Raw genomic sequence first — 13,226 nt, forward strand, 5'->3', positions numbered from 1 at the left:
GATTAAAGCCAAACCATCTATCTAGATCAGCCTACACTCAGTATAAACACTAATATAGTGAATGAAAAGAGCATTTTAGGCAGATCGAATGATTAGGGATTTATCCTTCATATATAATTTTTGTGCATGCATTTATTTATTTATAATAAAAACATTTTTTATCATATAATGCAATGTATTTAAACATCATATAATATTGCTTTTAGTGATTTTATGGATGTATTTTAAGCAAAAAAATTGTGTTTCATTTGTATATTATTAAGTATTTACCTATTTATTTATTTATCTATTTATTCAATTGCAAATTTGCACACAATGACTTGCACTTTTTTGTTATCCACAAAACAAAGTCTGAATCGTAGATTTAAATGATTCAAATATTGATGACAACAAACAAGCAATATATGTTGATGTCTTTTACTTGCTTTTAAATGTTGTTATTAACAACTTTAAGATATAAGCACAATCACAATACATAAAGTTAATGTATTAGAAGGAAAAAAAACGAAATAGAAAAACACAAGCTTGGGAAAAAAAAGTGTGTATCCTATAAAAAGCATTCCTATTGGCAAATGCGCGTCATGTGATCAAGTCCCCAGGGAGGGACCTAACGCGTAATGGCTGCCGTTCCTGTTGTGTAACTACGAAAATAAACTGAGCGGTATTACGAAAGGATTTTGTGGTCCGTGCTCATTGTATCCAGTATCCAGTATCCAGATGGAAGGAAATGTGGTGAAAGAGTATTAAAGCGATATATATATATATATATATATATATATATATATATATATATATATATATATATATATATATATATATATATATATATATATATATATATTCACTGAAAAAACCATAGGTTTCACACACGTTATAGTTAGGAATTAGCATTAAAAAAACCTTGCAAATTCACTGAAAAAACCATAGGTTTCACACATGTTATAGTTAGCTGTACATTTCACTCATAAAAAACCAATGAAATTCCCGCGTTATAGTTAGTGCAGGCAACTATAACTCACGCGACCGCAATCCTCTGCTGATGCTAATACTGTATTTCGACACTTATTTGCCCATGTCTTCTTCCATTAAATTTTAGCTATACATATATTACAAATATATTTTTTTCATAAAGACACATATGTCATCAGCAGAAGATTGCGGTCGCGTGAGTTATAGTTGCCTGCACTAACTATAACGCGGGAATTTCATTGGTTTTTTACGAGTGAAATGTACAGCTAACTATAACATGTGTGAAACCTATGGTTTTTTCAGTGAATTTGCAAGGTTTTTTTAATGCTAATTCCTAACTATAACGTGTGTGAAACCTATGTTTTTTTCAGTGAATTTGTACGGTTTTTTAAATGCTAAGTTCATTTACGCCATTCGTGGCGTGCGCGCCCAGTTAACGCAGTTCAAAATAGAATGTTGCGGATTTCCTATGGAAACGTGGTCCTAACTATAACTACCTACTGGCGACCGCCAGTAGGTAATATATATATATATATCTATATTATCTACTGGCGGTCGCCCGTAGATAGTTATAGTTAGGACCGAGTTCCCATATGAAATCTGAAAATTCTATTTTGAATAACTTTGGCGCCGGTTGACTTATCTTCGTGAAATTCTCAAAACTAATGGGGCGCTCTGCTCAGCTCCTACCCTGAAAGTCTCGGGGTGATTCGTCAAGCGGGGGCTGAGAAAAAAGGGAGGTCCTAAAACGCGTTTTCCCCATGCATTTTCCCATAGGACCTTTAGTCGAAGGTACAGCCCGAACGGCTGAACAGAATTACTTGAAATTTGGCAAAGAGGTAGTCCCCAGGTCAGGCATGTGCCTTTTTCTTAAATGGTGTCAATCCGTTCAGTAGTTCCTGAGAAAATCAAAAGTAAAATCACATATATATCTGGGCGGAGCCTAACCACACATCTCATCGTGAGATCTGATTGGCTGTCAGCACTTCATCCAAGAAGTGTTGGCAGCCATATTGGGACCAATATACATGTATCACCTCATTAAAAAGCATTGCAGTTAATAGAAGGTTTTAAGACTTTAAATCATTTGTTGATGGTACCATACTCATTTTAGGAATTGTGGTGTGTTCTAAGGTGATTTTACCATGTGAAAAAGCCTTCTGCTGTGATATCATGAATCATGTTTGAGAGAAAACTATTTTCTCATGCTTTTCCCACAGAGGTTTGGAAGGTGATCTATAAGCTAACTGAGAGCATATTTTCTGTAAATTCACATTATCTTTCTCAGCCATGTGAGAATGAAGTCTGACATTCTCAGTAAAACATGTACATCCAACAAGGGCAGAGACTGTCAGTTGATTCCTTTGTGTTCTACTGCAGCTTCCCAGAGTGTTCTAAAGAACAACTAGAGCTCTAACAGTCTTACTTATGACAAACGTATGGCACACCTGAAGCCATCTTTGTTGGAATAAAGTGGTAATTCTTAAAACATTTAATTTAAAAAGGAACAAAATGAGAGGGTTAATTTTGCCATAGAAAGTATGATTAGTGCTGCAGAAAGAAAAATTAGGGCACATTTTGAGTGACTTCTCAAATCCTCTTCTATTTCATTAAAAAATTCTGACATGCAGACTGAAACATGCACTTTCAATACCAGCAGCAGACTTCCCTGGTGAGCAGTAGCTTTACTACAGTGATCTAATAAGCAACTAGAGTGCTAACATTCTGAATTTATGGCAACTTTGGGTCACATCTGAATGCCTTCTTGATGGAATCAAAGTAAAAAACTGAAAGTATTTCCTACTGAGGAGACTGTAGTACATGAGGAAATTAGGAAACATCAAAACAAATAAGTCTCCCAAAATGGCCACCAGAGACAAAAGAGCCCAAATGTAGCCCAAATATCACCCAGATGTAGCCCAAGTATAGCCCAATGACAGAATGTCCCAGAGTGTTCTAACGAACAACTAGAGCGCTAACAGTCTTACTTATGACAAAAGTATGGCACACCTGAAGCCATCTTGAATGGAATAAAGTGGTAACACTTAAAACATTTAATTTACAAAGGAACACAATGAGGGGATTCATTTTGCCATAGAAATTATGATTAGTGCTGCAGAAAGAAAAATTAGGGCACATTTTGACTTCTCAAATCCTCTTCTATGTCATAAAAAAATTCTGACATGCAGACTGAAACATGCACTTTCAATACCAGCAGCAGACTTCCCTGGTGAGCAGTAGCTTTACTACAGTGATCTAATGAGCAACTAGAGTGCTAACATTCAGAATTTATGGCAAATGTGTGACACATCTGAATGCCTTCTTGATGGAACCAAAATAAAAAACTGAAAGTATTCCCACTGAGGAGACTGCAGTAAATGAGGAAATTCGGAAACTTCATAACAAATAAATCTCCCAAGATGGCCACCAGAGACAAAAGAGCCCAAATGTAGCCCAAATATCACCCAGATGTAGCCCAAATATAGCCTAATGACAGAATATCCCAGAGTGTTCTTAAGAAAAACTAGAGCGCTTACTGTCCTACTTATGACAAAAGTATGGCACACCTGAAGCCATCTTGATTGGAATAAACTGGTAACACTTAAAACATTTAATTTAAAAAGGAACACAATGAGGGGGTTCATTTTGCCATAGAAATTATGATTAGTGCTGAAGAAAGAAAAATTAGGGCACATTTTGAGTGACTTCTCAAATCCTCGTCTATTTCATTAAAAAATTCTGATATGCAGACTGAAACATGCACTTTTAATACCAGCAGCAGACTTCCGTGGTGAGCAGTAGCTTTACTACAGTGATCTAATGAGCAACTAGAGTGCTAACATTCAGAATTTATGGCAAATGTGTGACATATCTGAATACCTTCTTGATGGAATCAAAGTAAAACACTGAAAGCATTTCCTACTGAGGAAGACTGCAGTAAATGAGGAAATTAGGAAACTTCACAACAAATAAATCTCCCAAGATGGCCACCAGACACAAAAGAGCCTAAATGCAGCACAAATATCACCCAGATGTAGCCCACATGTAGCCCAATGACAGAAGTGTGCAAAACACTTATTTTTTGTGTATTTGCAGTTTTATATAGTGCAGACTTGTCAGGTATTGGAATGCTTTACATGAGCATTGGTTACATCACACAAGATCAAATTCATTTTGGTTGTAGACATGGGGAGATTAAGTGATTTGACCACAATCACAGAATGTTGAGCTGAAGCAGAAACTCCAACCTGGTTCCCCAGTTGCAAAGTCTGCAGCTCTGGAAGTAACACCACAACCTCTCGCCAAGGTGCCACATTCAATAAAGTGGTCAACTGGATAAAAAAACATAAAGATTACAAATAATTTAAAAGTTCTTTGTCGCTATTTGAAAACTCAGAAAATATGTCCTCATTTTAGTTTTTTAGAGCACTAACCATAATTTTGATGCAAATAAGACCCTCTCATATATGTAATTTCTAAAGGAAATACTCTAGGTATTACAGTTTTGATTACATCAAGATGACGTCAGGCGTTCCACACTTTTGTAATAAATATAGAATGTTAGCAATCTAGTTGTTCATTGGGATACTGTTGAGAGGCAGAGGCCAGGGGCACGGACTCTGAAAATTGAAGGCAGGTAGGAGAGTGCAGAGGCAACAATTTGACCACACAGGGCAGGCAGGAAGGGCAGTGGCAGCACAACAGACTATGGAGGGCAGTGAAAAGGGGGGCTGGGGCAACAAACCAACAATACAGGACTGGCAAGAGAGGCTGTGGCAATATAATAGACCATTGTGGGCAGAAGGAAGAGGCAGTGGTAGTACAACCATACATGCCAACAGACCCGTTTCAGCCAGGAAACGTCCAATGTTTTTAAGCTCAAATGGGCTTTATTTGATCTGTCTCCTGTCTACAATCTCCTCTTTTTCAATGTAACTCAAAGGGGAAAATCAATACCCCAGTTTTTTTTCAAAATCTCCCTCTTACCAAGTTCAAAATGTTCGCAAGTATGGTACATTGAATCATGGTAGGCAGGAGGAATTGGGGTAGGGACATGGACTCGGATAACACAGGACAGGAGAGACATGGAGAGGTGCACCAAACTGGCCCTACAGGGCAGGCATCAGGGTTTTCAGCAGCACAATACACCACACAGCGCATGCGGGACAGGAGTGCAGCACAACAATCCATAGAAAGCAATAGGGAGGGGACAGGACCATGCACATGGACAACAGAGAACAGATGGGAAAGAGGCAATGGTAGCTAGCTGACCATAATGGACAGACAGGAGAGAAAGCTGCAGCATAACAGACCATAAAGGGCAGGAGGGACGATCAGGGGCATTACAATGGAACAGACAAGCCAGGAGGGAGGGAATAGGGGGTCTGCACATGGAAACAGAGGGCTGCGAGAAAGCAGATGTGCCTGGTTGGGGGCTGCCTGAGACACTCTTTATGAAAGAATCCTGTCTTGACCCAAGTGGTGTGGAGAAAAACAAGCCATTTGCAAAGATAGATAACTCTCTTTTTATACTTTCCACACACTCACCAAGCCTCCAAACAAATATTAAGACACAAAAGTAACTATGTGCCCTTGTGTACTCCACTCAGCCCCCTTTTTATACAGCTGATTAAAACATTGCAGAGTCATCTATCAACCAAGTAAAGATTGCAGGTTGATGCCCATTATGCTTGTCAAACCCTTCAATCTGGGGCATCACATCACCTCAAGTATTGTATAGAAACAACAAGGGCTAGCTGACTTAATCCCAAAACTATAAACAAAGAGGGTCTATCCGAGATATGACATATAGTTTTTGTTTTTCTGTCTCACGTTTAGGGTCCGCTAGGAAACCATGAAATCCCTGATGAAGACCTTCACAAGCAATTGTTGGACCCACAGAAGGTTCACACGCATCGACGTAACAAAGTGTGTTTGAGGACACAAACCCACAAAGGCTAATAGAAGCCAGAGGACTGTACTCGTGACAACTGAAGCCTCCTAAGCACCCAATCACATAGGGTCCTTTTTGTATTAATGACAACCCACAAGGCGAACATTTATGCATTCCATTTCTTTATGAAATTTGTGATGGACAATTGTCTTTGTTATAGTAATATATATATAGACAATTTAAATGTCATTTTTGTGTTAGATCCTTAGTCGTTCTCCTAAACATATTAATGTTGATGCACCATAAATATTTTAAAAAGAAGTCATCTATTATATATTATATGTCCACTAAAAGTAATGTTTTTTGTTTGTTCATAATGTTGATGTGTTTATTACGTCCAATTTGCAGAATAGTTGTTTTCAGTATATGTTTAATTGTATGTACAGGTTCGTGTTGATCTTGAAATAACTTTTTAAGTAATATGAAAAACGCAGGCTCAGACTTTTTCCGCATATCTTAGAAATCTTTGAACAACTAATGGTGTAGGGGGTTCTCTCTTCGTGTATAGATAATTTATGGATCCTGCCCCCTTCTTCCTTAACAGGATCACTCCCCAGTGTGTAAAATACTTTTAGAAAGTTGCATTTTCCTGCCCTAACCAGTTGGTGCCTGCAGTCTTTTCCTGGGCCACATGACTGGCTGTATTTGACAGATGGACTTTGTTTATTCCTCAAAGACAGCCACACAACAGAAGGATTAGGAGTGCATGGATGGTTCATTAACTGGCAGGATGTGGGGGGGGAGTAGAGCTGGGCACAGCCCCAATTGCAACTGAATTGGCTGTGTTATGCCTTCATTCAAAGGACTTCCCATCTCTGCATTGTTGATGCAGCCAGGTTGGAACCAGGAATGGGGAGGCAAGAATTTTAGGGATATCAAAGGGAAACTGTTAGATCTTTATTGTATTTCAAAATGGGCACCAGATATAAATATTGGATTCGTAAACACAACTCTTCAGTACGCTCCTGGACCTGTGGAATACACATAAGGACTGCTTTGATGCTTTGCTGCTGGAAGGACGGTCACTCTGCTGCCATGCTAGTCTGTTGCTCTGTTGACACTGCTCTTCTTGAAGAGAAGGAATGCTGTATCTGAACCATGACGAAATTCAATTAAATAACCTGGAACTGTATGAGCTACATAAACAAAGTCACAGAGAAACCGCCCTACTCAGTGCTTACTATAGTGACAGGAGAACTGTCTGCAATAGCTTCTTAACTAATCAACCAAACCCAGCGCCTGATAAGTGTGATTTGGTAGCAGCACCTGCCTAGCAGAAACTAGAAACTGGGTCACACAATAATATACTAGCGTGAACTAATTATAACTTACCTCTGAGTGTGAGGTGGTGCTGCACAAAGAAACTAGTGCTGCCACCTCTTCCTCTCCAAAGATTGCCCGGGGCTGCACACCTGGCCAGCAGCACCGCCCGCAGGTTAGTCGCCCCCCCCAGGGCAGTCGCCCCTCAGCCATGGCACTGGGTGGGGAAATAATAAGAAGTAAAAGGTAGGGAAAATAAAGAAGAAAGAAATAAGGAAAGAAGGGAAAATAAAGTAAAAAGACGCAAAAGCATGAAAATCTTTACCAAAAAACGTAAAAGACATAAAGACACACACTATTATAAAAATTTAAATTAGGAGTAGAAAAGTAATAAAGGAGGAGGATTACAAAGATTGAGGGCAGATAAAAATTAGACTCAGCAACATAACAGAGAACAGAAAAACAAGATGGCAGCACCCTTGCGGACCACGTGGTCCTGTTTGCGCGTTATGTAGAACGCAGTAACACAATTGAGAACTGTGTAGTACTGTTCACGGGCAATTTTGGGGTGCATGGAAGCACTTCATGTTCCCAACGCAATGTGAACGGGTGCACCGGCAGAGTCCGCGTGCAAGCAGAACTCCGAGTCACATGGCAGAATTATTTCCCACTTATTAGGACTCTGCGAACTCCGCCCACCCTAATGATTTGCTGTTGTATTTAACATGGATATATGTAAAGGGGTAATTATGAGAGAAACATATGCTCATACACTGGTGAAGGTTAGTCATTTTTAGGTTGCACCTGCACACTACTTGCACTGTGCTTGAGAAATCTATTGCTTTTAATATAAGCTTTAGAGGGACTTACATCCTGCACCCTCTCTTTCCTGGCTTCTCATTGGTTCCAGTGCATGTCACTTACCTTTCCTCCGTTTCTTTTGGCTTTAGCATATTTTCCTGCTTATTCCTTGTCTGCTTCTCTTATCAGTTTTCTGCTGCTGAAATACTGGTAATATCCACTTTGGTGGAACTATATTTTCATAAAGTTTTGCCTTGTCCTATTGCAGCATATTTATATAACAAATTTATCACCTGAAGAGATTAAGTGATTTGCTCAGAATCAAAGGATGTTGCGGTGCACCGCCGGGACTCAAACCGGGATCCCCAGCGCTCGAGTCAGCAGCTCTGGCCACTGTGCCACACCCTCTCCACTCCTGTGTCATCTGTCAGGGAGCTCTTTCCTTCTTGCGGATGATGATTGATGAAAACAGTTCTTTATTCATTCTTTGGCGAAACTAATGCATTACCAATGCTTGTTTTCCACTTTGTCAACTCTTGTGAAACCAAGCATTGACTTTAACTACGCATATGTTAGCAATTTTCTCACATTTGTTAAAATGAAGTAACTTTTCAAAACTGTTTAGCTCCCAAGGAATTTCTCACTGAACCTCTTATCTAACCTAATTTTTTGCCAGTTACGAACAAAAACATGTTCTGCAACGTAGTTCACATTCTTGATAACTGCAGGTATTCTCAGTGTCAGAGACAAATAGAGAGGCAAAAGACAAATGTGATACAAAAAAACCAGAATGTGTGATTAACCCTTTTCCCCCCAAGAGGCCTTTTGCATTTCAAACTGCAAAGGTCTGACCAGCTGGCTGCTTGGATTGGATACTTTCTTTAAGATAATGCAATTGCAATACTCACTGGGTAGAATGGGCTTTAAACAAAAAAAAGGTTGCTTTTTTACCATTGTGGTTATTAAGTCAGTTAGGACATCTCCAAATTGTTTGATCATTGTTAGACCTGACAGCCCTAGGGTGGTCTTGGCCCCAACATTTTGGCTGCCTCCTCCACTTTTCTGACCTCGTTTTTGCTGGCTTTAGGACGCTATGCACTCATGTGCTAACGTGCTCTCTCTCCTAAAACATGGTAACATTTGTTCATCAACAATTGGCATTTTTAATTTACTGGTAAGTCCCTAGTAAAGTGCTAACCCCAGTACCCAGGGCCTGTAATTTAAATGCTACTAGTGGGCCTGCAACACTGATTGTGCCACCCACTGAAGTAGCCCTTCAACCACATCTCAGGCCTGCCATTGCAGAGCCTGCATGGGCAGCTTTACACTGCCATGTCGACCTGGCAAAATAAAACTTTTGAAAGTATGACATAATGCACACCTAAATTTAATCTTGATCAAAGATAATGAATAATGCTCAAGCGGGATTTTGGCATGCAAACTCAGTTGACGCTCTGTCCCAGTAGATAAACAATTCACAAATTAATTGGTGCGCCATCGCAAACCAGATCCAAGACGCACAGCCGTGTGGACATAAATTGAAATGATCAAAAGAGCAAAATCACATATAATACAGGTGATCCATGATAATCCGTTTTATTCCATTCTTCAAACAATTCAAACTCTGAACAGAGGGAAAGTGATTCCCATTTTTTCAAAACCACAGAAGGGCCCATCCATGCTTATTTCAGTAGAAAGTCGGAATACACTTTTCATCTTAGTTAACCACTCAGATATTCGCCCATTGCATTTCAGGCCAAAGGCCCTTTGTCAAGGGTAATTGTAATATAAAAAAGACCCATCAGCAGCTATATATGATTACATAACCAGACACATAAATATACCGTTAGCAAAATATATAACATGCGATACATGGAGTTAATACTTGGAAACTATTCTTTACACATGCTGCAAATGATTTCACCCTTGAAGATGTGCTCAGTGAAAACGATTAATATTATGCAACAGAGAAGCAGAACAATATTAAAAATGTGTTTGCTGTTATTCCATGGGTAGAAAACACCAGATGTGACAAAGGACTCCAAATGTGATAACCCTCAACATGAAAATATATACGAGCAAACTACACGTGAAACTTACGATGTAACCAGATGCATAATCGGATTCTACTGAATATAAAACCTATATCATAACACCGTGATCGACAGCATGAACACCAGCAACAACATCTAAAAGACAACACAATTGTGCACAAAATAAGCTGATCTTTCAACACTTGTATAGTGAACACCACGAGTGAAAACAATCCTATTAACCCTCACCTGCAGTTTAAACAATTGATTTGGATGTCTTTCAGGCATCCCAACCCCTTAAAAAGTTCAGGAAACTCATGAAGAATGTTCTCCGCATGGAATTGATGGACCTGTTTGGCAAACACCATTAACCCTAAGTTTTCGGGTTTTTGACAGCCCAACAGCATTTTGGTAGTGTCCTTGTTCACATGAAACTTGGCCCTGACTTGGTTGCCTTCACTGACCACATCCTCCTCTATGACTCCTAGAAGAGAAATAGGGGCCATGCTCCTGCAGGTGTAGATCAAGACCTTTGTTGTCATCATCTTGGGCCTGGATCTCAGTTTCTGGAACTGCTCAGAGTCGATGACATTCACTGATGCTCCTTTGTCAATGAGAACTGAGATCTTCATGGCTTCTACTTCAATCTGGCACATCGGTGGCGGTCTCTATTTTTGGTTGGTCCGCCCCATAAAGGATATGGTGAAAATGTCATTGTCCTCAACATCTTCCAGTTGGTATGCACAGGTCACAGCAATCAGTTTGCCATCTTCCTCACCATAATGGATGGAGAACACTTGGGGCCATATTATCAAGAATGGTGATAACATTATCGCCGCTTTAGCAGCAGGAAACTACCGCTAAAGCGGCAATAAGGGGTTTGATAATAGGCCCTTGTGAATTCCAATAGAAGCCCAGTTTTGATGTCCTTCACACCAGAACCTGGGCTTCTATTGGAATTCACAAGGGCATATTATCAAGCCCCTTATCGCCACTTTAGCGGCAGTTTCCTGCCGCTAAAGCGGCGATAATGTTATCGCCATTCTTGATTATATGGCCCTTGGATGTTCAAGGGGTTTTTCGGCTGTGCCCCAGGTCCTTTCACAGAGGATACATTGCAACACATTTTCATGAAGTGATAGGGTCAACCAGACTTCAGGCAATGTTTCCCTTAAGTGAGGCACAATCTGGATGGTGAAGGAAGTGACCCGCTTGGGGTCAGCTGGGTCACTAGTAAACCACCTTTCAGCCTTCCATACCAAATGAAGATTCGGAGGAGCAGTGGAGAATATTCACCAATAACTGTATATTTGTATACACTCAGTGGAGAGCCCCATTTGCACAGTCTCTAGGAGTGGTACAAAGGGAGCTGAAGATCAGCAAGCATAGAGATACATTATGTACATTTCATGATTAATTGAGAACACACCCATAGTGAAATTTTCCAGGCAGATGCAGCTGGACAGTAGAATACAAAAAAAAATGTTTTTGCTCTCGAACCTCAGCACAGTCCAAGGCTGTTGCACCCAGTACTGCGATAAGGCTACCAGACAAGTGGGAAAGGGCCTCTATTTAGTGTAAAAGCTATGCTCTGGCATTAACAATTCTTCATTGCAGAAACGAAACTCAGCAGAGGGCATTTCTCAGAAATAGCAAAGGTTGGTTTCAATTGTCTTTCTAAATGGCATTTAAACATAAAATGGTGCAGCGAATGCTAAATTATACAGGGCACTGCGTAAGCATTAACGGGCCTAGTCTAACAATGGGTGTCGAGCCATGCCGCAGGTCCTGCCCACCTTATCAGTGGTCTGGAAGATGCCACTTGCAGTGGATCTTAATGAGCATCACTGTATTGCCTATATTGGCTCCTCCTTGAAGCTCAACCCATTCGTAGCCAGAGCAGCTGTTAAATTGCGAGCAAGGATGGACTCCATGGTGCCTGCCCTGCTGTCTGCAAGGTTGTGGGACCTAGCAAGGATCAGGATTTTGTCCAACAAGATGCCCGGTTGGCACAGAATCAACTTGCGGAGATTGAACAAATGGCAGCCCTGATTGAATTTTGCTTGGATTTTGCCCTGCATGTCAATCCCAGTGTATGCGATCACAATAGAAAGTATTCACAGACTTCCCTTCTACCCGATAAGCTTGTTGAAATTTAAGGGGCATATGTACAATAAACTGGTGGAGCGCAGTGTTATGCCAAAATTGGTAACCACACGGTCTGTCAGTGTCTAAACGCAGGGATGCGCCGTATTTACAAAAATTAGACACACCCCTGCATTTCTCCCAGCACTGGCACTAAAGACACTTACTAGCACCAGCACAGGCACCCTAGCGTCATTTTGCTAGGGTTCCTACACTGCAGGGGAGATGTTTATGTGCAGGAATATTAGAATAGATCCATGAATGCTTATGCAGTGCCCTATATAAGATAGCATTCTCTGCACCATTTTCTGTTCAGAGGCCATTTTGAATGGCGATTGAAACTAATTCTTTGCTGTTTCCGGGAAAAAGCCTCTGTTAAGTTTTGTTTCTGAAATGTTGAAGTTCTGCCTCAGTAATGAATAGACTGTTCATATTAGTGTATACCGTTCTTACTAGATAGAGGCCCTCTCCCACTTGTCTGGTGGCGGGCGCAGGGTGAAACAACCTTGGATTGTGTTAGGTTGTGTGAGATACGAGAACCAAAATCTTTTTTTGTATTTCACTGTCCAGCTGCATCTGCCTGGAAAATGCCACTGTGGGCATGTCTTTGCCCGGCTTTGAAATGTACATAATATATCTCTATGCTTGTTGATTTCAGTTCCTTCTGTACCACTCTTTGAGACTGCAGACGGGGCTCCACTCTGAGTATATATGAATAAAGTAATTATTGGTATATTCTCCACTGTTCTTCCGACTCTTCCTTTGGTATGGAAGCCTGAGAGGTGGTCCCAGGTGACCCAGGTGACCCCACTTCCCTCAGTTGGTGCCCGAACAGAGACTCCTTCAGGTGATTGATCCATCCCCTTGCCGCAGATGGGGGAGGACGAGGGCATTGTTGGGTAGGACTGATGGCTCAGAGGTCCCTGAACGCAGAGTTTCTGTTACTCGCAGCTGCTCCTTCTGTCCCGCCGGACGGTGCCTCACCCAGTGGTCATCCAGACTGGAGTCCTAAATGGCAAAACCCTTGATCTGACCGTTTGGTCTGAGGAGTCAGCAGTGGAGAA

The sequence above is a fragment of the Triturus cristatus genome, chromosome 3_1 (genome assembly GCF_964204655.1).
Source record: "Triturus cristatus chromosome 3_1, aTriCri1.1, whole genome shotgun sequence".
Lineage (NCBI taxonomy): Eukaryota > Metazoa > Chordata > Amphibia > Caudata > Salamandridae > Triturus > Triturus cristatus.